The sequence below is a fragment of the Macrobrachium rosenbergii genome, chromosome 48, assembly GCF_040412425.1.
Source record: "Macrobrachium rosenbergii isolate ZJJX-2024 chromosome 48, ASM4041242v1, whole genome shotgun sequence".
In the NCBI taxonomy this organism is placed as follows: domain Eukaryota; kingdom Metazoa; phylum Arthropoda; class Malacostraca; order Decapoda; family Palaemonidae; genus Macrobrachium; species Macrobrachium rosenbergii.
The window spans coordinates 2,347,287-2,373,038 of record NC_089788.1 but is presented as its reverse complement, the minus strand read 5'-3'; the positions used below and the strand labels follow the sequence as shown (position 1 = coordinate 2,373,038).

General features: G+C 37.9%; 1 protein-coding gene and 1 long non-coding RNA gene across 19 annotated transcripts in view; both read left to right on the top strand.

Moving 5' to 3' along the window:
• On the top strand, positions 1-22,588 carry LOC136831183 (uncharacterized). The gene is made up of 2 exons (XR_010850794.1): positions 1-121; positions 22,456-22,588. It is a non-coding gene; the product is annotated as an uncharacterized lncRNA (long non-coding RNA).
• The window catches only part of LOC136831178 (uncharacterized), a 1,009,691-nt gene that overhangs the window by 968,698 nt on the left and 15,241 nt on the right, over positions 1-25,752 (top strand). The gene's annotated exons all lie outside the window — the stretch shown is intronic.

Here is a 25,752-nt window from a genome sequence, read left to right as displayed (position 1 = left end):
GAGACTCAGTCGTACGCGGGATGTCGTGACGGAAGGATGTGTGCGTGTGTGTGTGTGAGAGAGAGAGAGAGAGGAGGCGTTTGTCTCGCTCCTCAGGTGTCGTGACGTCATATACGAAGAAGTCCCCCCCTTCCGATATTTTTTTTCATGGCGCCCTTGAGCGGTTTCTTCTGCTCGAGTGCCACTTGAAGGCGAACGATGTTAAAAATACATTCCAGCTAAGATTTCACCCGGGGAGTCGTTTCGCCCGTGCTTGAAAATGATCGCTGTTTCGAGTGTCGGTCATAACGTACCTGCTTTGAAGTGTCCCCGTGGAAGCCGTTTTCAGAAGTGTTTTGATCATTAGGAAATGCGACTTGCATTGTCCTCTTATCGTGACCAAGATACCAGGATGACTTTTCTGAGAGGGTCAGAAACTGCAGTTTCAGAAAATCGCTCTCGTGGGTCAGATTTCCCTTTTGACAAACAAAATTCCGAGATCATTTTACATTGCAACGAGACTCGTGTTTTGGAAATTTCGGCTGCATTTAGACTTTAGCCCCAGGTGTTGTGATGATCGGATTGTGTCTGACAGGCGACACCTGACGGAATCTGCAGCGTTCTTACAAATATGAAGAAGCTTCCCTGAAGTTTCAGAAGTGTATTGTACATTGGCATAGGACATGGTCTTCCAATAGTCTTTCAAGTGATGTGTGTTGTAATATCAACTCTGGGTTATATATACATACATATATGTGTGTATGTGTATATTAACTCATTTATTTATATATACATATGTATCAAAATTTTTGCAGTATAAGTGAAATGATGATATTTTTAGCCCTGATTTAGCAGATGTGACATTGATGTTGAAGTAACCGTTTTCTCTTTCTGAAGCAGTTTATATATATTATATATATATATATATATATATATATATATATATATATATATATATATATATATATATATATATTTATATATATATATATATAGTTTTGTGTGTATGTGAGATCATGAATCTATTTCTCGGATACTTTTGAATCTGAAAAAAACTGTAAAACTTGTATCACAGTTTCTCTTACGGACTTGTATCACATCCACAGCAGTACTCGTTTCCCATTTATCATAACTGTTATTTCGATTATGTAAATTTTTCTTTTCCAATTGGAGAAAAAATTCAGCGGCCATTCCCCGGCTTTCAATGACAGCTTTTAGGAAGACGGAATGAGGCGAAGCCGAGGGAAGTTCGGTGGTAATGACAGCCCCTTTGAAGCTCTCTCTCTCGAACTGAAAGGCAATTGAGTCGCGATCGAGGCCCTTTTGCGATAACGTGTGATGACAAGGTTTGGAGAGAGAGAGAGAGAGAGAGAGAGAGAGAGAGAGAGAGAGAGAGAGAGAGAGAGGCACTTGTTGTTATAATAAGCAGCACATAGCCCGGGTCAATCTGGGTTGTTAAAACTTGGCTGTTACGGTTGTTGAGAGATTTTTCTGATCGCTATCGGGATTGTTTTTTTTTTTTTTTAAGTGGGGAGAGAAATGAAGTGCGATTGGCCTTTTGCCCTTGCCGCCCCCTCTAAACCCCAAACAACGCACATTATTTTCCATGTCACTCATTCCAAATTACTGCTTTCAGATGTGACAAATCTCGGCCAGGTCATTATTGCTTTGTGATAGAAGTTTTCTAATGGCGTAGTTTTGGTAATGCTACTTCTTAAGCACGGTTAATGAGATTCTCTCTCTCTCTCTCTCTCTCTCTCTCTCTCTCTCTCTCTCAGTTTTGCCTTTTTTTTTTTTTTTTTTTTTTTTTTTTTTTTTACAAAATCAAGGGTTCAGTATTTTCGAAATGTCCATTTTTTTTTTTTCCGAAGTAATATTTTCTCAGATTTTTTCCTTTTGAACGTGATTTTATCTCTGATCGGTATCACTGAAAAGAAACTCCGTTTTTGAAAACCTCTATTTTGGGGGGTTTAAACCGCTGACCTGTGATTTCCCAGGCCAGCACTATATCCACTCACCACAGAAGAAATAGTTCACAATACTTTGATATTAACATTTTATTATTAATCAGTAACATAATAACTACGTCTTATTTGTGCTTTGACATCGCCGGGAACACAGAAGAATGCAAGTTTGAAGTATTCCAGCCTTTTTATTTTAATTCTGTTAATGCTAACCTCTCTTTGACAATGACACTCATTGTATCGGTTTATTTAACAATGGGACAGGAAGCGGAAACTGGCGTGATACGCAGTACATAATAACAAGTGGCACAAAAGGGAAGATTACAACCAGGATGTTAAGTAGCAGGATATGTTTGGGACAGATTCATCTAGCGTACTTTTGTATAAATATACAGCCTTGCATGGTGTGTGTATGCATATATATATATATGTATATATATATATATATATATATATTACTAAAAGGACCTCATTCAAACTGGATGGTATCTAATGGAGTATTTATTCAGAAAAAGTTACAAGCTCTCTTGGACAAACGGTCCACATTATCAAGTGGGCGTACATACTCGATAATGTGGACTGTTTGTCCAAGAAAGCTTGTAACTTTTTTTGCATAAATACTCCATTAGATACCATCCAGTTTGAATGAGGTCCTTTTAGTAATTCTACTATTACACGGAACAATTGTGTATGTGATAAAGTTAATAAAAATACATATATGTATATATATATATATATATATGTGTGTGTTCCTCTCCTTGCTTGTATACACAGCAAGATACCCTGTTAGTTTGTAAGCTTTTCGACCGACGGCGAAAACTCCCCTTTTCGTATCCATTGGCCCCCTTAGTGTTTATATATCAACAGTCTGGCGTGACAGGCCGAAAGGCGAGCTGTGTCACCTCGTCCATGGCTTCAGCGAGGGATCAGTAAACATGGATGTCACTGTATTAACTCGTGTTTATATTACACTTGGTGTGTTTATCAGGAGTCTGTTTTGGGCGCCGCGAACCTTGCATCTGCGTTGCATGAAAACGTGATTTTGCATGCGATGTCTGTCTCTCCATTCCTAATTTTTCCTTCACGTAAAGTTCATAAAGTTTTTTTCTATGTGTATTAAATAAAATTGAAGTATTCTGTGATCAGTTTTTAAGACATTACTTTCCTTCATTCATACTAAACAAGCTTTTGAACGTAATTAGTTTTTTTTTTTTTTTGAGGCGTTAGGTTAGTAAATAGATCTAAATATTCTGTAGTTCTCTGTTCTCCATTTTGTAGTTTCATCCCTTGAATTTATCGTTCTTCAAGTCTTCGTATGACACCCTCTTTACTTCCTCAGGGCAATCATAAGATAAACGGATGTTTCCGAAAGTGGCCTAATTTTGACAGAATTGAATTTGGTTGCTTTGAATTACAGGGTTTGTGTGTGTGTGTGTGTATGTGTAAACTTGGCCCTAAAGTACCTTGAGAAATTGCAGGAATCGTCGAATTTACCTGTCGTATTGCAAGGGAAGAGCAAGGTTATTTTATCGAAAGTGTTGGTCATGATCAGGGTTTTTACTTGTATTGTTGTAGCTCGTTACCGATATCATCACTCACGGCGTGTTATTGTTATATTATTTTTTTTTTTTTTTTTTCACCAAAATTTTTTTTATTTTCACCCAACTTCTGCTGCTCGACAGGCAGTTTGTGGGTTCGAACTCGAAAACCGCAAATTTCTTGATAGACCTCAATTGATATTTTGTGTTGCGAACGGATTTCCAGATCATCCTTATTACCTTCTTTGTTATTGTTTTTGATGATATGTCAGTAAAGGTCATATTTGCTTTTCCAGTTTGACAGTCAACAGGTAATATGCTTTGAGCGATTATTTTTATGTGGTAATAAGTGTGATTTGTCTTGAACATGAATAAGATTGATGTAGCCACTTTACGTATTGACACATCGTTACTTTTACTTAAATGTGCTCTGTTCTTATTCTGCCCCGTTCTAACCTGTATCTTTCAAAATCTGCCCCTAAAACTGAATTGCGCCATTGCAGTTTAAGATCACGCACTGACCTCATTTATTTTCTTTTTGCGAAAACGTGAATCATTACAGGAGCGCAACTGAATAACCACTGTATTGTTCGTAATGAAATTTGATTTCTCTCTGCGTTAACTGTAGCAAAACAGCAGACCTTAATTACGACTGTCTTTGTCTGTACTGAAATAAAACATGAAAGCAGTTACGACAAAGCATTATTGTTGATTCACTCTGCTTACAATTTATATTGTGATGGTGATTGCATAGAGCCATTATTGTTGTTGTATTTATGGGCGTAATGAGGGCACACACACACACACACACACACACACACACACACACACACACACACACACACACACACACACACACACAAAGGCCCCTTCATGCTTTCGGCAGGGCACTTGTCAACCAGGGCTTGTCTGAAGGCAGCGAAGCAATTTAAACCTTGTAACCTCATATGCAACTCTCACTCGTATTTCATCCTGTGTTGGGGTTGGTAGAAACACGAACACTCTCGAGTGAAACGCCATTTTCCATTTTGATGTGCTAGAAAAAAAAAAAAAGATAAAAAGTTGACATGATTGGAGCACTTCGTTTAGGTTAGGTGAAAGGGAAAAGCTCTCGTGAATTATCTGTCGGTGGCTGAGACCGAGTGAATGGTAATTTTAGATTTATTAATTAGAGATAATGTCGTCCTGTGGTCTTGTCTTTGATTGATACAATTATCCGGTAGCTGGTTGTGTGTGGCTGGCTCTCGTTTGAGTATGTGTGTTTTTAATTACATTTAATTTGTTTTAATTGTTAGGTGAATATTGTTGCGTATCTTACATTTATACGCGTAAGATACTTCTTATAGGCAGACCAAAAATATAAATTACTTGAACAAATTTTTTTTTTTTTTAATATCCACTGATTGTTTAAAGATGTTGAATATTTTCGTAATTCATAATTCATTTAGAAAATTTGAATTAGTAATGCGTTTAATTTAAAGTAAAGCGTTCCGACAATAATTCTTTATGTATCATCTATGCCTTGCCAGTCTATGCCTTGAGGAAACTGACATGTCAGTGTATATATAATTAATATATATATCTTCATACTCGAACATATGTTAAGTGATTTTATCACTTTATTCTGAAGTAATGATCAGGTTGATAGCATGGCTTAAATCGGATGGGTCAATAGGTGAAATGGCATAGGTTGGTATGGGTGTGGTTGGCAATTGTCAACTTGTGTCAGTTTTGTCACGTGCAAATATGAACTTGCTACGTGATACCACTTGCACTTATACACTTCTTTTTTCCAAGGAGAGAGAGAGAGAGAGAGAGAGGGTGAGGGTTTTGTCTCAAATTAATTCATGAGATTCGATTCTCTCTTGGTTTACGTGTTCGCATGTCATCCGGTTTGAGAGAGAGAGAGAGATTTTCCATTAAATGTTCCATATGCAAAAGCATACCAGTTCAGAGGCACAGAGAATTTTGTGAGAGAGAGAGAGAGAGAGAGAATGTTTTGCCTCAAATCTCAGTTCTTGAAATTAGATTCTCTGTCGGTTTTCGTGTTCACTTGTCATCAAGAGAGAGAGAGAGAGATTTTGCCTCAAATCTCAGCTCCTAAGTTTCGATTTTCCCTTGTCCTCCGTGTTCGCTTGTTATCGAGTTACTTGTCCGCAGGCATATTCACGGCGTTAAGTTACATTTAAGTTACTTGCAAGCACTTTTTTGCACTTGGCAACAAGCTGGCCAGCGCAAGAACTCCTCCTCTTTCATTTACCTTAACCCCAAACTTGTAAGATTTTGATTTTACAGTGTTAGCGGTGGAGGCGAACTTGATCTCTCAGCTCGGGTTTCCAAGTTTTTTGACTTGTTATTTTATCTTTTTGGAAAGTCGTATATGATTACGATGACGAGTTTGGGATAATTTTAACATAAATGAAAATATATTATTTCCGAGGTAGAGCTAATTGGGTATTAAAGGACATTTGTAGCTTAATGCTTATGTATATATATAATATATATACAGTTTTTTCAATAATAGTTTTTTTTCAATAATTATTGATCTTATGTTAAATAAGTAGTGACCATGTATGCTTTAGTTTTTAGTCGAATTCACCATTGCCCAAATGAAGCCCCTCTCTCTCTCTCTCTCTCTCTCTCTCTCTCTCTCTCTCTCATTGTGTAGACGTGGCAAGTAGTACCTTTTTTTCGATGGGTTGACAGGCTAGAGGAATGTCAACAGATTCTTTGTGCTGATGTGGAGAAAGAGGAGGAGGAAAATCTCTCCTTTTATGTAAATAAAGTATGGTTAATCCTGCCCCATGATTCTACGGGAGCTCGATGACGTCACGTGCTCCCATTTGAGTTTCCTACGATGCCTGGGTCCGTGACATGTTCCATAACACTTTGTGTATATGTATGGGATTAATTCTTCGAGTTTTTGTTCTATTGTGTGAGGATGTTGGGTGTGAATTTTTTTTTCAATAGATGTTGCACACTTTTGTATATATTTGTTTCGCTGTTTATTGAAGGGATATTATCGTCCTTTTTTTTTAGGTGGAAGTTCACTATTCTATGCCTTAATGTTTTTAGAACATGCTGCGTTTTAAATATTTCTGATTTGGAAGTACGAGGTGACACTTTTCTTGATTGTTACCATTTGATTATTAAATGAGTGAATTTTGGCAGTTTATTTTCTTTTGCATTGAATAGAAAATATGATTCCCAGCTAGTTGAGAAAAATCTATGTACTTTAAAATGAACATCAACAAATTCGAAAATAATTTAGATTTTATTTGAAAAAAACATGAAGTACCTTATTGAATGCATCAGAATTGTCGCATAGTCTGCAAATAATTGAGAGTTTTTCAAAAACTATATTTTTGGAAGCGCTGAGTTGGCTCTTGAGTGAGACGTGAAAACCCTGTCACTTTGAAAGGGTTTTCACGTCTCACTCAAGAGCCAACTCAGCTCTTCCAAAAATATAGTTTTTGAAAAACATATATAAAAATTATATATAAACATATATAAAAATAATTCCTAGCTTACTGTAAAGGCATAAAGCACCTTATTAAGTACAGCGGAATTTATTGCACAGTCAGCAAATGATTACGAGTTTTCAAAAACTCATCTTCAATGTTTCCGTTGAGGCGCTGACTTGGGTCTTAGAGTTACAGCATGCACCTGTCGGCGTGTGGTGATTGTAAAGCCATTAGGTGATTAGGCTAAAGGATGATGCTCGTGGATGACATCCGGCGAAAGGATGACAGAGGCTTCGCGTGACTGAGTGGTAACACGACGACGTAGGAGGCATTGAAGGATATCTCTGCTATATCCTTCGCGAAGCTCACATCCTTCACCTAATTGCTTTAGAATTGAAAGTTGGGGGTTTCGTGGCTCGAATCCTGTTGCGCAAGAATCCATCTCTCTCTCTCTCTCTCTCTCTCTCTCTCTCTCTCTCTCTCTCTCTCTCTCTCTCTCTCTCTCTCTCTCGTGGCTCGAACCCTGCTAGCAAGATTCTCTCTCTCCTCTCTCTCTCTCTCTCGTGGCTCGAACCCTGTTGTGCAAGATCCACCTCTCTCTCTCTCTCTCTCTCTCTCTCTCTCTCTCTCTCTCTCTCTCTCTCTCTCTCTCTCTCTCTCTCTCTCAAAGAACAGAAATAAATCTTGAACGTCTTTTGTTCATTGTAGCCTTCTCTCCTTGCATCTCCTTCCATTAGTTGTCAATATATATGCAAAATCATTTTTTCTATTTTATATTCTACCTCCTTTTCCTCCCTAATAAATTCAGATTTTTTAAGAAGCGTAAACTAAAGAGTTTGGAGACCTCAAACCTTAGCCAAGGCTTACCAATCCACTCCAAAGTAACTGTCACGTACCTCCCAAAATCCATTCACTTGTAGCACGTCACAAGACCTTTGTTTAGTAGAGATTTTTATATAAAAGTTCACACATAACTTGTATTGCGATGCTGGAATATTTTCGTTAAAAAATCTACATAAAATCTTTGTAAAATTCGACGTAAATATTAATGTAGTCCTGATTAACGAACGAGCCGAACCAGAGACGATCTCTGTCGGATGTATTGAAATGTATGCTGATAACTTATCAGAGGTTATTTATCTTTTTACACTCGCTTCGGTCTGTCGTTTGACATACTGCTTTTTGGTACATTCGTAACCTTTTTATTTCGTTCCACGAGCTACCAACTGCATTTCGCCTTAACCATTTTCCAAGGACTAGAGCGGCAAACGGAACGTAATGAAAGTTGCGGAATTTCTTACGATTATCCATCAACCCCGTAACGGGGGGGCGGGGTTACTGCCGTCAGTGTATCTCATGCGGTGCACTGTAGGCAACGCTTAAAGTCCTTTGCAGCGTGCCTTCGTCCCGTAGCTGCAACCCCTTTCGTTTCTTTTACTGTATCTCCTTTCATATTCTCTTTCTTCCATCTTACTTTCCACCCTCTCCTAACAGTTGATTCTTAGTGCAACTGCGACGTTTACACTTTTCAGACCTTTTACTGTCATTTTCCGTTTCAGCTCTGAATGATCTCATAGGTCCCAGTGCTTGGCCTTTGGCGTAAATTTTATATTAAATTCAGTGCAGTTCGATAATCCGTCAGGGTAGGAATGGTGTACTCACGGTCCTTTAAATATACTCTGAGGATATACTTAAAGAACCTTGGGTGTACTGAATCTCAGAGTTGCAGAGTTCTCTCTCCTTCGACCGAAAGGTGAAACTCATGTTCAGAATGCTTAACGTGTCCCCGATCACAGGTGCACCGTCCGTTCAGGCATCCTAATACCTGGCTAGCAGTGCCACGCCGCCGCTCGGAGTTGAGGAGTGATGGAGCACTTCTTTTAAGCCAGCGTCCTGAGTCTTTTCATTCCCGTCGGAAGCTTACTTTGCATTTCGTTTGAGTCGCCGAATCGTCTCGTCATTTTGCATATGCCGCCAAGAGACTTTTTATCGCTTTATTTACTTATTTTTCTTTTTTGCACCCCTTGACCAGAAGTTTTTTTGCGTGTCAGCTGACTTTGAAGGTTTAAAAATTATAAACTACAAGCGATGACTTTTTATTGCTTTAGTTTCTTATTTTATTTTTTTTTTTATTTTATTTATTTATTTATTTTTTTTTTTTTTTACTTTGCACGCCCCTTGAAACCTGATGTTTTTGCGTATCAGCTGACTTTGAAGGTTGAAAAAAGTATAAACTACAAGATCAGCGAAGCGCAGCGCAGAAAGTGACGAGCGGTATGCGTCTCTCTCTCTACTCAAAGAAATCTCCTATTAAGACGTTCCAGTCTCCCCAAAAAGGCCACGAAGGTACATTAATGAATTTGTCGACCTAATTGCCGTACCAGATCCCGCACTCCTTTAAAGAGGAAGCGAACAAGATAATGCATAATGAGTCTGTTCATCATTCGGGTTTTATTCAGACTTCATAATGAAGGCCTTGTCTCCTTGGGACGGGGTCGCACATTCTGTACATTTAAATATGGAGCTCAGCTGTGCTTCTGCATGTTGTAGTCCCTTGAATATGTCTCGTGTCTCGGGTAACCATTAGCATGTGTTAAGAGACGGGCCTGTTTTGTCCGCTAGTTGTTACGATCGCGTTGGTATATGTTTGTTTTGCGAAGGAAATCTGTCTGTCAAAGAGGCCCGTTGTTTTGGAAAAGCCGGGTGGTTAGTTTATGATCGGTGGTGTAAAGCCTGCGCCGTTATTGAAGAGATCCTCTTTCCTTTTATTAGGATAAATATTCTCTCTCTCTCTCTCTCTCTCTCTCTCTCTCTCTCTCTCTCTCTCTCTCTCTCTCTCAACACAGATGAATTCTTTTGTAGATGCTCAAGATAACAGGCATCAGGGTGTGCCCCCTCTGAATTAATCCCCGGGTTTCGTTGGGCGTAATTAAATTCTATTAGTATTCCGCTAACACTGCAACCAGTCAGAAAATGGAAAAGGAACTTAAGCTCTCTTTTCTTAATTTGGGAATGATTCTGCTCCAAATACGCGAGGTTGTGTGCCAGTTGTTTAGGTTCATTTTGTAAAACTGCACTAAAGTATCTCAAATAAAGGGTTTCATTGTAGTCGTGACCTACCTAAGGATTGGTAGGAGTTTCATGGGTCATGATAATGTTGAAATATCTCTTTTGCGGTGATTTTATCAGCTGAAAATACACTGTTAGCGACCTTGTAGTTCCCTGTAGCTACATCAGTGTATCAGATTCAGAATCTACATTTTAAGCCTTTTGATCACGTGTGAACTGTGTAAATTGGACTTCTCTGAGCTTTGGTATGTTAGATTTAGCAACGCAATAAACCATATCTTTAAGAAGTTTAAATTGCCAGAATGAAAATAAAGGTTTAGACTCACAGTTTGTGATGAATATTTCAAGATTAAAATCCCGAAGTTGTTTCGGCGCAATCGAGTTTTCTGTACAGCCGCTACGGCGTATGATCAAGGTCACCGAAAACAGATCTATCTTTCGGTGGTCTCAGTATAATGTTATATGAGCCATGCCCCATTGAAACTTTAACCACGGGCCGGTGGTGGCCTATCCTATATCGTTGCCAGAAGTACGATTATAGCTAACTTTAACCTTAAATAAAATAAAAAAACGACTGGGGCTAGAGGGCTGCAATTTGGTATGTGTGATGATTGGAGGGTGGATGATTAACATACCAATTTGCAGCCCTCTAACCTCAGTAGTTTTTAAGATCTGAGGGCGGACAGAAGAAAGTGCGGACGGACAGGCAAAGCCGGCACAATAGTTTTCTTTTCAGAAAACTAAAACTGCATAGTATTTATTCGTGATGATAATCCTCTGGACAAATTTCACCCTGTTGAAACCGTGTGCATATAGTAAGTAAAGTCTTTTGACTGTAGTATGTAAATATATATTTTCTCCCACGGCACACATTAATTGTAGCTTACTAAACAAATTTACTCATTTTCAATGTTGATAGATTTGGTGGAAGAATTCTGCATGGTTCTTGTTGTCAGTCATGTACCTAACTGCGTAGAAATTTATAGGCCGATCATTAATTTCCATTATTGTGTTTTCTGTACACTTTGAAATATACAATTTTTACCATACAGTGATATGTCACAGTATATGCATAGACACTCTAATAAGACCGTTTTAAACATATGTGTTTTTGCCAATATCATGTTTAAAAAAGTATTTTACAACTAATACGCTTTAAACATGCGTATTTTTGCCACTATCATGTATAAAAAGGGTTTTTTACAACTAATACGTTTTAAACATAAGTATTTTTGCCACTGTCATGTTTAAAAAATGTTTTTTTACAACTAACACGCTTTAAATATACGTATTTTTGCCCCTATCATGTTACATACGTATTTTTACCACTATCATGTTTAAAAAAGTTGTTTTTTTACAAGTACGCTTTAATTGAACATACGTATTTTTGCCACTATCATGTTTTAAAAAAGTTTTTTTACAACTAATACGACACTTAAGTTATGAAGAAATGCTCAACTGAACCATCTCTTTAAAATTCTGTGCATTTTCCCCCCCACTTTCTGAACTGCTGCGAGGGAGGATCAGCTGATTCCTGTAAACGTTTAGGCTTGCAAGAGGCACTTGACTCCCATGATGCCTCGCGATGACGTTACGACAGGGTTCCGCACGAGTGGATCCTATTTATTTATTTATTTATTTATTTTTTTTTGTTTGTTTAATCACAATGGTCATGTTACCGTAAATTCTTTCCCCAAATTTTTTTACTTCCGCCGAACTTTTTTTTTTTTTTTTTTTTTTTGTCCCAAACTTTTTTTTTTTTTTTTTTTTTTTTTTTTTTTTTTTTTTTTTTGCCCCAAACTGTTTTTTTTTTTTTTTTTTTTTGGTTGCTTGTCCCAAGCTTTTTTTTTTTTTTTTTCTTGTCCGTAACATTTTTTTACTGGTCCCCAACAATTTTTTTTTACTTGTCCCAGCATTTATTTTTTTATCTCGCCGTAAACATTTTTATTTTTGCTGTCTCTATATATGACATTAAAAGTAATGTTATTTTCACTGTGATCGGATTTGAAAGGTGTGATTAGGCTGGATGATCCTGTTATTCTCCTGTCGTATCAATTTTTTTTTTTTTATTTCTGCTGCGTGATATGCTGTGCTCAAACAATTGTGTGTACATATACATACATATATATATATATATATATATATATATATATATATATATATACATACATATATATATATATATATATATATATATATATATATATATATATATATATATATATATATATATATATATATATATATATATATATATATATAATATATATATATATATATATATATATATATATATATATATATATATATATATATTACTTTGTCCTTTCAAAACTTATCGTCATTCAGTTTTAGCGAGTCTTCACTCATCACTTTTGCGATTTCGAAGCCTCCTCAAGGAAACTCTGTACGAAGAATGATAGAAAATTAAGGAGAGGTATAATTTGTCTTCGTTATACATTTTTGTTAACATAACTCCACACTCATTGTGGACTACCATTTGAATAACTTCGACATTTTCGAATTTGAAAATGCTAGAGGATCTCAGTTTTCAAGCGTTATCTTTGTCACTGCTGTGCTCCCCCCACCCCCCACCCCTTCCTCCCTCCTTGAAAAGGGAAAAGGTGAACAGATTCACTGCTTCAACAACGCCTGATAAAGGGATTTAATGATAATACTAATTGCATACCTCAAGTTGCCTTATGTATCCGACTCAGTTTCCAATTGTCCAGTAGTTCAGTTATTAATAATTTACTTAAGTAAATTATATACCGGTACATAGTTTCGTTGGACAGGTGATCTAATTGTGTTAAGTTAAAACAAAGCAAAAAAAAGTATTTAAATGTAATGAAGAAAAGTAAACGAAACAGCCTCATAAGAAATGCTCAGTTGAATGATTTCCTATAATTCTCTCTCTCTCTCTCTCTCTCTCTCTCTCTCTCTCTCTCTCTCTCTCTCTCAGTGAGAGTGTACTTGTGAGAGAGAGATTTCGTGGCCTTGCACATATTTAGTTTCCTGTTTTGTGATATGAAATTATGACGGGTATTGGATCAAATGGAAACCATAGATTTCGTACGTGCTTTAAACCCGTAACCATTGATTGTATTACATCGGCTCCGGTAGGATGAAAGTTGGGCCCAATCATTTTAGGGTGTTCCGTAAAAACCTACGTAGTATGCACTTACATTTCAATCCTTGATATCGGTCTTCATCGTAACTTGATTTTTCAGTGTTCCCCGAAGGATTTCATGTTTTGTATGTCTATATATTAGCTTTTTACGGCTGACACCTGTCAGATTCTTGAAAGTGTGTAGATTTCTTAAAGATACATTATCTAAATAATCATGATTATGTAAAGAATCTTACAAATAATACGGTCTCAACAGGAAGCACTATTTTAGCAGCCAGAATCGTCCTGGAAAAACAGAAGGTTTTAAAATCAAGGATTTAAAATCAACTTTTAGGATTTCTGTGCCTCTTCTCTTTTGAGTTTAGACTGCCAGCAATTTGAAGTGGACTACCACTGCTTTTTCCTTGGGCGACCCTTCCGAGAAATTCCATTAGACTGGGTCTGGGTAGTGATTTGAATCTGATTCAGCATAGAAGTCAAATAGCAGCTCTGTGGCCTTTCCAAGAACATTTCGAACTAGATCAGCGGTAGTTTTAATAATAATAATAATAATAATAATAATAATAATAATAATAATAATAATAATAGTAAAACGGATGTTCCCAGGGAAGGTTCAGTAAACGAACCTCTGTGAAATTATAAATTCTGTATCTAAGTTTATTAAACAGTAAAGTAATTCTTTGACAGCATTGCCACATTTTTGACACAAAAGGAAGTTTTTAGCTGATTTGTTTTATTCGGTCTCTCTCTCTCTCTCTCTCTCTCTCTCTCTCTCTCTCTCTCTCTCTCTCTCTCTCTCTCTCTCTCTCTCTCTCTCTCAGTATTAGTGAGATGATTTCACCAGTATTGCACTGCTGTTCTTATAGAAGATGGTGCAGTAATTAATGATAATTTTTAATGTTATTAAGAAGTAATTTTGTTGATCTTGAAAAGATCCCACAGCAACATTAAAAGTTTACAGAAGTCTGTCTAGTTAGCCGCATATATTTTTGAAACATCCATATGTTGGAAAGTATCAACTCAGCGCAAAATATAATGCGGATTGTGAACTTTTTCAAATTCAAAAGCTTAATTTCGGACACAAATGGCCATAGACAAATACACACATAAACATACGTAAAAAAAACTTCAGACTCTAAAAGGATGAGATTGAAAATAAGTATGAGAAATGATTATGATTGAGAGGTGAAAATTATGATATGAATGAGATGCTGATTATGAAACTAAGTGATTCTTCGTACTAAAAGGACATATACATATGTAGCATATCAGAATAAAATATCATGAAGTAGTGTATTTTTATACAAGGAACAAACTGTGTTTGTTTCACGTAAAGGTAGGTCAGTCGGTATCGAAATTCAAGTACCCCTCTCTCTCTCTCTCTCTCTCTCTCTCTCTCTCTCTCTCTCTCTCTCTCTCTCTCTCTCTCTCTCTCTCTCTCAGACTGCATCCCGAATAAATAAATTGTAAATTGAGATTCTTTTCCAACCACTTCTGCCGGAGTGACGGGTTAAAGAGCCCTTCACCCTTCCCATGGATATGCTGTATATTGCTGTTTTTGTTTTTCACTTGCGTGAACAAGGGATTTAAGCTTTTAAGTGATATTCCGTTGAAATAGCGATATAACGAAGTCAAAAAACCTGACTTCTGTCATTTTCTCAATTTTAGTGTTGTTTGGTTAAAATTGTGACTTTAGAGAAAGTGAGTTCGCTGAATGAGGAAATCTGCTGTAGGTGCCCGAATAAGCAAGCTTGCCTTTAGGCAACAGGGTGGTGTTCTGTCTAGGCAGTTTCCAAAACAGGGTCCTAAGGGTATGTACAGCAATTCCTTCTTTTAAGCTGAAGAAAGATTATATATATATATATATATATATATATATATATATATATATATATATATATAATGAAAGTATTATATCTGCTTCATATACATGTGCAAAAGGATCATTAGCAAGGTGTAAACTACACAAGCTTCTATTTTGCAAACATTTTTGCTCCATGGATAAAAGGTCCCTCCGTTCCAATGACATTTTGGCTGATCACAGGTGGCCGAAGAGTCTCTCTCTCTCTCTCTCTCTCTCTCTCTCTCTCTCTCTCTCTCTCTCTCTCTCTCTCTCTCTCTCTGTCTAGCGTTATACCCATTCGACAGGTGAAGGCCGTCACTTATCTTAAATATTCCGTACGTTCGGGTTCTTCTGCAGCGGAAGGACTTTCGCATCCTGAGACCGGAGGCCGACATCAATTTAGGTGTAGTTCAGATCCTATGGCGTGTATCCTGAATACTTGATAGCCTTGTCACATGCATTTACGCGCAAGGATGCCGTTGGTGCCACAGTCGATGAATTTCTCTCTCTCTCTCTCTCTCTCTCTCCCCACAATCGAGGGGGTTCTCGCTTTCGCCAAATTCAACGAAAGTCTTGCACCTCTGAGCCAAGCAGTCGGCAAGCAGAACTTGTTTTACGGGTAATTTGTATCTCCTTTACCGGATATTCTCTTGTCAATAACTTCTGTGTAGAAGTCAAGGTCTTTGACTGATGCCCCTACCGTCGGGTTATGCGACGTTTTGTGCATTTTTAAGCGAGTAATGCGAAGACTTCAGTATCGGAAGAGGAAGGAAGGCTTTGTGAGTTTGCTCAGGGAATGTGAATGTTGTGCATGAGCAAAGCGGACAGTTGTTTTTTGCAGTGGAGGACTGAGGCTTGGTGCGCATATTGTATTTAAGAAAAATGATTTTGTAAATACTCGATATTCTCAAAGAGTTTTATGATCAGTTGCCTTACAGAATACTAATGTTGGATATTGCAACCAACCGCAACCCAATGTGAGACATGACGAATGTTGCGGGTAGGGCGATTCGGATGTCAACACACTAGTTTACGACGTCTTAAAATTAAAACCAGCGCGCGTGCGCGCACGATACAGAGCACCGATCCTGTTGCAGGGAGCCTTAAATATTTCGGATTCCTGGTCGTTCTTGGTCAAAGTTTCCGACAGACGGCGCACAGCTCAGGCACCTTAAATTATGGTCTTTCGATTTTTTATGTCTCTTTCTTCGGCTGCACAGACAGCTTGAGGTTGAATATTCAGGTTGTCTGTTGCTTTCAAGGCGCACAGTTGCAAGTGACGGTCATGTCTGCAGCGCATAAAATGAAAACGGCCTGGAATCTGCATTTGCTGGGTTTTCTGTGGGAGTTTGGGGAGAAGATTCTTCTGAAACCTTTTTATATTCTGCAGTCATGATTGCTCTCCAATTTAAGTTGGCTTTAATTTGTTGGATATATCCTAGTATTTATTTTTATTTTTAAATGGGAAATAAGATTCTTTGGGTTGCCCCTGAGTTTGGAAGTGTTCCGCATTCTTCAAATAGTTATTTGAAAATGATTGATTCATAATTTGCAGACGACTTATTCATACTTACTGCTGATGAGTAGGATGACCGACATATTCCCTGCTTTCTAATGAATTCCTGAGAATTACGGTGTTAGTTAAATTCCATATGCGTGGAACTGGCCCACTTACTAATACATTTTATCGCCAATACTTTAATCAGTCAAGTAGATACCGATTGGTGTAAGTTCTCCATAACTCTCATGTGAAACTTGTATTTTAAATTTTCCTGTGTTCTTTTCATAAGATAGTATAATGAGCTTTATATGAACACAATTACTTTATTCTTTCGATGGTATATGAAGAAGTGTTCGAAATTTTCCTTTTCTTCTTCTTCTTCTTCTTCTTCTTCTTCTTCTTCTTCTTCTTCTTCAGGATATCCCACATCTATATGAAGCAAGCCAAAAAGCATCGCTAAGCATTACAAATTGCCTTGCAATAAAAACGTGTATTAATGAATTTAACGGCTGACAAACTCGCCTCTTCGAAAAAAGGCAAGAATAAAGATGACGATGAATTCTACATTTTGTAAGAAATACTTACGGTTGCAACACACCCTCACTCAGTATATTTGTTGTTGTGAAGCCTGGCGTGTAAACCAAGTTTGAGAGTGGTGGGAAATAAAACCAAGAAGCTCTTGAGAGCAGTGGCATAGTCATATTTTTTTATAACAAGCAGAGGACGGCGACCTTGCTATTGAGTTAAAAGTGGATACAAGTTGGAAGTAAGATCTGGGTCTCTTACGAGATAGAAAGTCGTAGATTCAACTGCATCAAGGTGAAACGTATTACAAAACTGGCTTCCGAGATATGAGAGCGATATTCCACAAGCGGACGGATGAGTTCTACGTAGTATTTAGGCCCCAAAATATGGAATACCCAGCCACCCGATTAAACTTGAAGGAACTGCTCGGGGAAATACGTATACCATTAAAAGTACATTCATATTTCAATCCGAAGCGAGGGGTTCTGTTTCCATATTCGCAACCATTATTGTGAACGCATGAGAGAAGGAAAGGGAATTTATCTGGAAGCTGTTACAACACACTAAGTTTTGTCTTCCTGACTCACATCAAACTAAACTGTTTCCTGACTCAGAGGCATAATCTAGATCTGCATTAATAGCATTACACAAGATTAGGAGAGATTGAGAACGTGATCCTAAAGATGGCTGAGAAATGAAAGGATGATTTGAAAAGTAGAATCCCCAGCTAGCTCCGATAGTAGGTGAGACGATGGTGAAAGGGAGATGGTGATGGCTGGGACATGTCCTTCGCACTGCCCCGGGGGAATAGTAATATTACGTGATGGTGTCAGCTTGGCTCCTGGGGCACCGGAAGAATTGGGAGACCCTGACCTACTGGTTTGAAAACTACGAAACTGGAGGCGAGAGAAAAGTGGAGATTTATGGAAGTGAAAGCACAGGTGTCATTTTCGTGGCACGACCGTTGAAAGACAAAGATTGTACTGACGTGTACAGCGCCTGATGAAATTCAAAGGGATGTTGTTTGTGTACGTGGTAAGAATGGGTATATGTTGGAAAAATGTTGAAGGCGTTTAACAAAATATGAATTTAGAATTCAGCTTCAGAATATGCAACAGAGATGATGATGATTCTCTTATGGCAGCGCAAGACCTGTATGTGAAAGCTGTCACATCTACAGAACGCTTACGTGGAATAAGAAGGAAAAGGAAATGTGTAGTGTATTTTTTTAAGAGAGACAAAGCGAGGAAGACATGATCAAGTATGTAATTGAGAAGAAACTTGCATGTACCACAATAGCCTTGGAAAAGAGAAAAAGAGACCCGAGGATAAGCACTGGTGACTATACTTAGTTTCACATCTTAGAAACGGAGTCTAGATTCCTGGAACTTCTAGCAGTGTCTCAAGGGTTATTGTTGTAAGGGATTAGGTCAAAGCTATGGACCCTGATTCTCTATTAGCATTGTTGAATACCTGAATACAGTCATTTGATTAAGCGTGGTTTCTCTTGAACTCATGCCATGAATTCAGACGATATCTGTTTTCTTAATGTTAACAGAGGACTTCTCAGTGAAAGTTAGAGAGTTACTTCATTTTAAAAAAATTTAAAGTTGACGCTATTCTCTCGGTACCCACCTCACAACCTCACTTTCGCAGTGAGAGGGAAATGTGTGTGCTTCAATTAAATATCTGTGTAGGCCCCATGTTCAATCAGAATTACTTAATTTTTTGCCGTTTTGCGGAGAAAGTGTAACCACGGTTCAAAAAAATTGCGGGATTGCCTGATAAATTTCTACCGTTTCCTCACATTTTAGATTTTTATGAGTACTTTTGCAGCCTCCTCTGTGATTGGCTATCTATATCCCACCAATGGGGGAGGGTCTTACCCACTTGTTTTCTATTTTTGAACCGCTGCTGTCTTTTAGCCTTGTTTATCTCTTGTCCGTTTTGAACGCAGCTCACGCTGAGGAGAGAGAGAGAGAGAGAGAGAGAGAGAGAGGAGAGGGGGGGGGGTTATGCTGTGTATTGTGGTTGGGAAGAAAGCTCTAAACATTCCTAAGTCATATTTGGCAATTTTGTTTATGGCTGAAGTAGATTTCATGAGTGGCCCTTGAGGCAACCTGCTCTCTCTCTCTCTCTCTCTCTCTCTCTCTCTCTCTCTCTCTCTCTCTCTCTCTCTCTCTCTCTCTCTCGTGTTAGTACTTTACTCCCTAGATCTTTTTATAGAAGACAGAAAACAGTATGCGATGATGCTTGTTGTTGAATTTACTTAACTTTAAGAAATTATACAGTTCATTATTATTCTGGACTTTTGAGTTCATACATATGTATAAATCACATTAAGGTCAGTGTAAGGGCCCATGCATATCAGATCAAAGAATAATTAGGATCTCTTCCAGATGCCATATCATAAATAAATCAAATTGAGTTTTATGTTACTGACAAAAAAAAAATTTGCCCAGGAAGAGTAATGAAAAGGTTGATATCCAGATGGTTTGGCCCAGTGGGAAGAATGGGGAACGAAAAAAAAAAAAAGTCTAGAAGGGTCACAAAAATCAGATCCAATTCGATCGAGACCTCTTCGCAATATAATTGATTGATAGAGTGATTGAACCTCTGAAGAGAAAGGACTTTTAGGTCGCGCATGGAATGATTGAGTGATTTCTCGCGTGTCCAAGGGCCCCGACATTGCTGGTGATTGAGCCCTTTATGAGAGCCTCAAGCTGTACTGAGGCTAAGGAAGGTGTGAATCACTGGTCGCGTTTTTATTTCGGACCTTGGCGTTGCGGATATTGTGTGACGGCCGGTCTACTTCGTCTTTCTTGAGATTTCTCTCTTTAAGGGAACGGTTCAAATGGGTGAAGGCCATTGATACATTCCCATTATTATTATTATAGTGGCATGAGTCACTAAAATAGTGAAGAAATCCACAATGGTCAGGCTAATATATATATATATATATATATATATATATATATATATATATATGTATATATATATATGTATATGTATATATATACGTACATATATATATACATACATACATACATACATACATACATACATACACACATACAAAAGGAGAAAGCTTACGAGAACCTGCTCTATTCTTCTCAGATTGAGAAGTATTAAGCAGGTTCTTAAAAGCTCTCATTTTGTATATATATATATATATATATATATATATATATATATATATATATATGTGTGTGTGTGTGTGTGTGTGTGTGTGTGTGTGTGTGTGTGTGTGTGTTGTATTTACACTAACCACTGTGGAGTTCTTTGCCATTATTATTATTATTATTATTATTATTATTATTATTATTATTCCTCTAAGCTCTTATCTTCCACTTGCTACTCGGCGACTGTATTTCGGAGACCCTGCAATTTCCTGTGATTGCTCTAATTGGCGTGCCGTTTAAAGGATGAAATGTAGTATTTTATGCGCCCCAGTTTTTGTAGTCGACAGGGAAAAACCCTCTATTACCGACAGAAGATGACATTAGGGAAAGCTCCACGCAGGTATCGATGACGACAGGTAATTGGGGAGTATAATACCAGTTCATCTTTCCCCACTCGCATCTGTTGTACGTAGGTAATAAAATGGCCCATATTTGCTTCAGAGGATAGAGAAAGGGGCTCTTATAGATTCTATAGGACCACTTGTAAGAAGGCGATAAGAGATAGCGAAGAAACAAATGTAGCCGTTTGTGGATGTTCTCATTGCATATTTCAGATTGTTAGATGAATGATAAAAATCCTCGCATCATGGTCATTAGAGAAATGCAAGATTCTCCTGCGTGGTTACTGCGTTGGTAAGTGCGCCAACCCTTAAGAATGATTGGCGTCTTCCATTTTGTGTCAGGTTGAATGTATGGTATGGAAGGATCTTAAATGAATAGATGAAACATTAAAAATATACGTTACCCGTGTTTTTTGATAGAAGGGGTACTTCATGACTGGTTTTTTTTTTTTTTTTTTTTTACTTCGTGATGCAGTGGGCTTGGTATGGCCAGGTTTCTATTCATTGTGTTCATTATTCTGTGTTTGTTGTATGCATTAATTTCAAGGTTAAATTATCTTTCTTTAAATCTTCAACTGAAAACCGTTCTGGACTGAGTTAACTGACTATAAACCCAAGAGGGCTCTTAAGGGAAATCAGAGACCAGTTTTAGGATAGGGTGATAAATTAATAAATGTGAGGCAAAATAAAATAAAACGGATACACCTGAAATTCATTAGAAGTCAGCAGCAGCAGTTTTCTCTTCGCAAAAATATTTTAAGATCAGATGACTCCACAACTGCACTGGGCAAACTATTCCACATTTTAGCTGTGACCAAGATAAAGCTCTTGATTTTTTATTCTCTATAGATAAAAGTGCAGACATTTTCCGAAATAAATATTGAACAGAGATTTTTTCTCAATAGATAAAAGTGCAGACATCTTCCAAAATAAATATTGAGCAGAGACAGATTTATCCATCAAGCATTGTGTTAGTGACAGTTTTATACCTGTCAGCCACGTGTACATCATTCCCATGAGATGTAGGTTAGATCACACTAAGAATTAAAAATTCGTCTGCTGTACGCTTTAAGGCGTTCCATACGTGTACATAACAGCAGGAGTCTGATTAAAAAGGACTGTGTGATTTTGCATAGAATTGCTGACTTAGCTGAGAGAATTAGCGACCTGGTTAAGATCCTTACGGCTTGTTGTTTCTTTCGCTGGCAATGCCCAGGAATGCCTTTAGAATAACGCCGACCTTCTTTACAGTGAGGTTGACCTTCTTTCTTTGTATTTTTCGCAGACCAAAATGTCGCTGGGTAGAGGTTCTTTGTTACAGAAGATTTGTATGAATCATATTCCTTTGTCTAGAACAATAGAGATTTTATGCTAAGCCTTAAGAAAGTTGTGCAGCCGCAAATGTACCATAAATACTGATCTATTAGGTTTTTGTGACAGTTCGTTTTCAGACTTTCAAGGTCAGTGTTGACTTGTTAAAAACCTTGAGTTTTATGTGAATTTTAGGGCGTAAATCTACCTCATTTTTTTTCTTTTTTTTTTTCTTTTTTTTTTTTTATTGGGGGGTGGGGGTGTTTAAAAAGGTGCTATTTGAAGTGTTCTTGTGAATTTGTATGTATGTATGTGTGTATATATATACTGTATATGTATATATATTTGCGTATGTGTATGATGTGTATTTTTACCTGTTCTAGAAAGCATATATGTCAGCGAATTTTTACCTTAATCGTCCTGTCTTTCATCCTCCACAATTATATATATATACCAGTTGTATATCAATACTCTATTTTAAATTAAGAAAGCGGAAATGCAAGTGCACTTAGATCAAGAAGCAACAGTTTAATAAGCGCCGTGTACCGACGCCATTCTATCCAGGAGTTATTTAGCAGTGTAAGTAATTTCTTACTCTGTTTTAACAGGATTCCTAAATAAAACTTTAAATCTGTAACAATGAACCCTTGAATTGATATCCCCCGAAAGTGTTATATGTTTTACCCAGAGTGAATACTTGTAACCTCCCGAGAATAAACTTGATTGCGATGAAAACCAAAACCAAGATCAAGGGGACAGTGGCCGCGAAGCGTGCGATTATCTCCTGATACCGCAGATGTAATCAGCATCTTTCCCGCCGTGATCTGAGCGAGAAGAAAGTACGCTGGATCGCGAGGCGCTCGAACACCCGCCGGATTGCCCTAGGCTGGCTCCTCTGCGCCAGAGAAACCAGCAGCGGGGTTCTCCGGCGAAGCCACCTCAGCAGTCGGAAGGGCCAGGAAGAGAACCTCAGTCCCAAGGAACCTCAGGTGAGGGTCCAACCAAGCGCTTGCCCAGTGCCTTTGAAAGGGTCCAGTCAGGCCCCCCTACTTCTGCTGCTGCTGCTGGTTCTCCTCCTGCCGGTGGCGAAGGTGCCTCGAATTCTCCCTCTCGGAGGAACAAGCGCATGCGGAAATGGGTGACAATCGGTGACTACGAAGGCGAGGCTATTGTCGAGGACATTCCACAGGGAAATGGTAATTTGGACACTAAGCAGAGGTTAGAGACTTGTGAGGAGGAGGAGAATGTCCCTGCGGTTCCCCCGAGTGACGAACCTGGTCCTTTGGGAAACGTCCGGTGTGAGAAACTGAACAAGGACAGTGACGACTCGGAGACCTCTGGGAAACAGAAAGGTGAACATTGCAAAACTCAGCTGAGTGAAACCGGAAAGTCGCACTTAACTGTCAATGGACACGAACATGATGTTGAGAAAAGTGGTAAAAGTGATAAAAGTGACAAAGCTGCGGACTCAAGAGATTGTGCATTGGGAGATGTTAACGGAGGTGCGACAGGCAGTGAAAGCAAAGCCACAACATCTAATCCTTCTAAGTGGAAATTGCTTGGATCCAGAAAGGAAAGGTTAAAGGACAAGGACAGTTTTCCCACCCTGAATGGGTTAACAAGCAGTGACAGTAAATCCAAGTGGGACGGAGAGAACTGTGATGGCGCGATGGATGCAGAACTGCCAACACCAGAACACATCACCTCTTTCTATGACCTAGTTAGGGCTGTTAAAAACAGGTAATGTTCGTGAATGCAAAAGGAAAAAAAAAAGTATCATTTGGTTCTTTACACATTTATACCTCCACAGCCAGCACCGGTATTTTATGTGTATCTTTATCTTTAGTTTATCTTATTTAAGATGTATGAGGTGGCTCTTTAGAAAAGAAAAATAACCCTGCAAGGTACTCTCTCTTTATATCAGTCTATAGCCTTTGTTTTAAAAGTGAGAAAAAATAAATTGTATTTCCCTGCCAGGTATTCTCTCTTTATATCAGTCTATAGCCTTTGTTTTAAAACTGAGAAAAAATAAGTTGTATTTCCAAGTGTTGAAAGTGTGACCAAGATGTTTTCGTTCAAAAAAAAAATTGTCGAATCTTCATGTCAGCATCCTTGTTTACATTTCTTTATATAAGAGTCAGAAATTTATGGAAATGAGATTACTGATCAGGAATTTTTATACAGATGCATAATTCAGTTTTCATTAATCATTCGGTAAGATTGAACATTACTATCCAGTGGTGATATATAAATTCTCTATTGTAGTTGAACATGTGAAAAAGAGCTATCTATCTTACTTAGTATCAGTTCACATGATATGCATATTTCCAGGTCGTAGGTGTTTATATAAGTAGCTTTTCAGCCTTCCCAAAAGGTTGATATCAAGGGAAAATAAAATACTTTATGGATAATTAACTGAAGGTTACCTGACATGTAAAGAGAAGGATTAGAGGATGATTGTGAAACTAGGATAGCAGATTTCCATGATTTGGTCGAAAAAATAAATTGGGTAACACTGCTGCAGTCTTCTCAGGAGTCAGTTTTATATCAGAACTGAAGATGTTTTCTCTTTTGGCACTTTTTTTTTTTTTAAATTAGTGTCAGGTTTAACGAAAACTACTACTGAAGCGAATGAGTAGTACTTTCTCAAGCTAGGCCTTTATTGTAAGCCCAGCTAGGAACTATCATTTTATCATCATCATCATCATCTCTTCTTTCTGTTTATACCTTAAGTTGGAAGAGTATTGCAACCCCAAGGAACACGAATGAAGCGAATCATCTCCCAAAGGGTTCACTTTTTCTTGGGGCATCCCTGCCCAGCGTGCCCCGAGCCTTTGGGACTGCGTAGTGTAGTAATGTTTATGCAGTAGTTATTACTGGCCTCTGCAGACTTGTTCACATTTATTATTAGTATTATTATTATTATGATTAACAATGCTTAACAGGGTATACTATATACTTTATTTAGTTACGACGTAAAAAAATTGAATTTTTAATTAAAAGTTCCTTATTGTAGATTCTAAGTCATAAATGTGGCTGAAAAACATAATTCTCTATTTTAGATAATTATCAAAGGTGTTTACAGTTGAGGAAACTGTAATTTGTCCCCACTTTATTTAGTGTAGGACGGTCGTAGGACGGTCTCACTATTTTTGTCCGTTTTTCTTCTGGACAATGATGAATAGTGAAGAGATGTGTGTGACTGCATGATTTGTGTGGTTCATCTTGTCGATGTGTTTACAATGATGTCAAAATCAACCGCCACAGAGGTAAAATTTCTAAGGTGCTGTAGAAATTAAGAGATTCCAAGTCCCTACTTAGAATCATCATTCCACTTGTCATTTGGGTAACTTGATCCAGTATGACGATAGCTAAAAGATTTGTAGTGCTTCTTGATTATGGTAAGTATAATTTTTCTATGAAGAAACCAGAAAGAAATCTAATGCTGCTTTCTCAATCCAAATGGCATGATTTTTCCTGACAGTAAGGAAGACAGGCATGTTTTGCAACACGTTAATCGATACGTTTATCTTACCCTGGTTGAGACTGGTTTAGATGTTTCAGCAGTTAATAATTCCTGAAATATGCAGCTGAAATGTGTACTCTTCTCACAGTTATTCATCTTACTTGCGTTCACATCAGTAAACATGATTTTAAAACTTGTATTTTTCCTTAAAGGACTGTGAGTCCTGCCTAACATGCTCGGCTTCTTCCCCGGAATTTCGCGCAAATGGCAAGCCAGATTCCTTTCGAGCATCGAGTTATGCAGTGAGGTTCGTGCAATAAGATGACAGTTTTTCCATCGGTGTTAAATTATTTATGGCACTTTTCGTTCTCGCCAGTTCCCACGCTACGTCTGAGTGATGCTTGGTAGTGCAAGTTCCTGTCAGTGACCTCTCATTTAT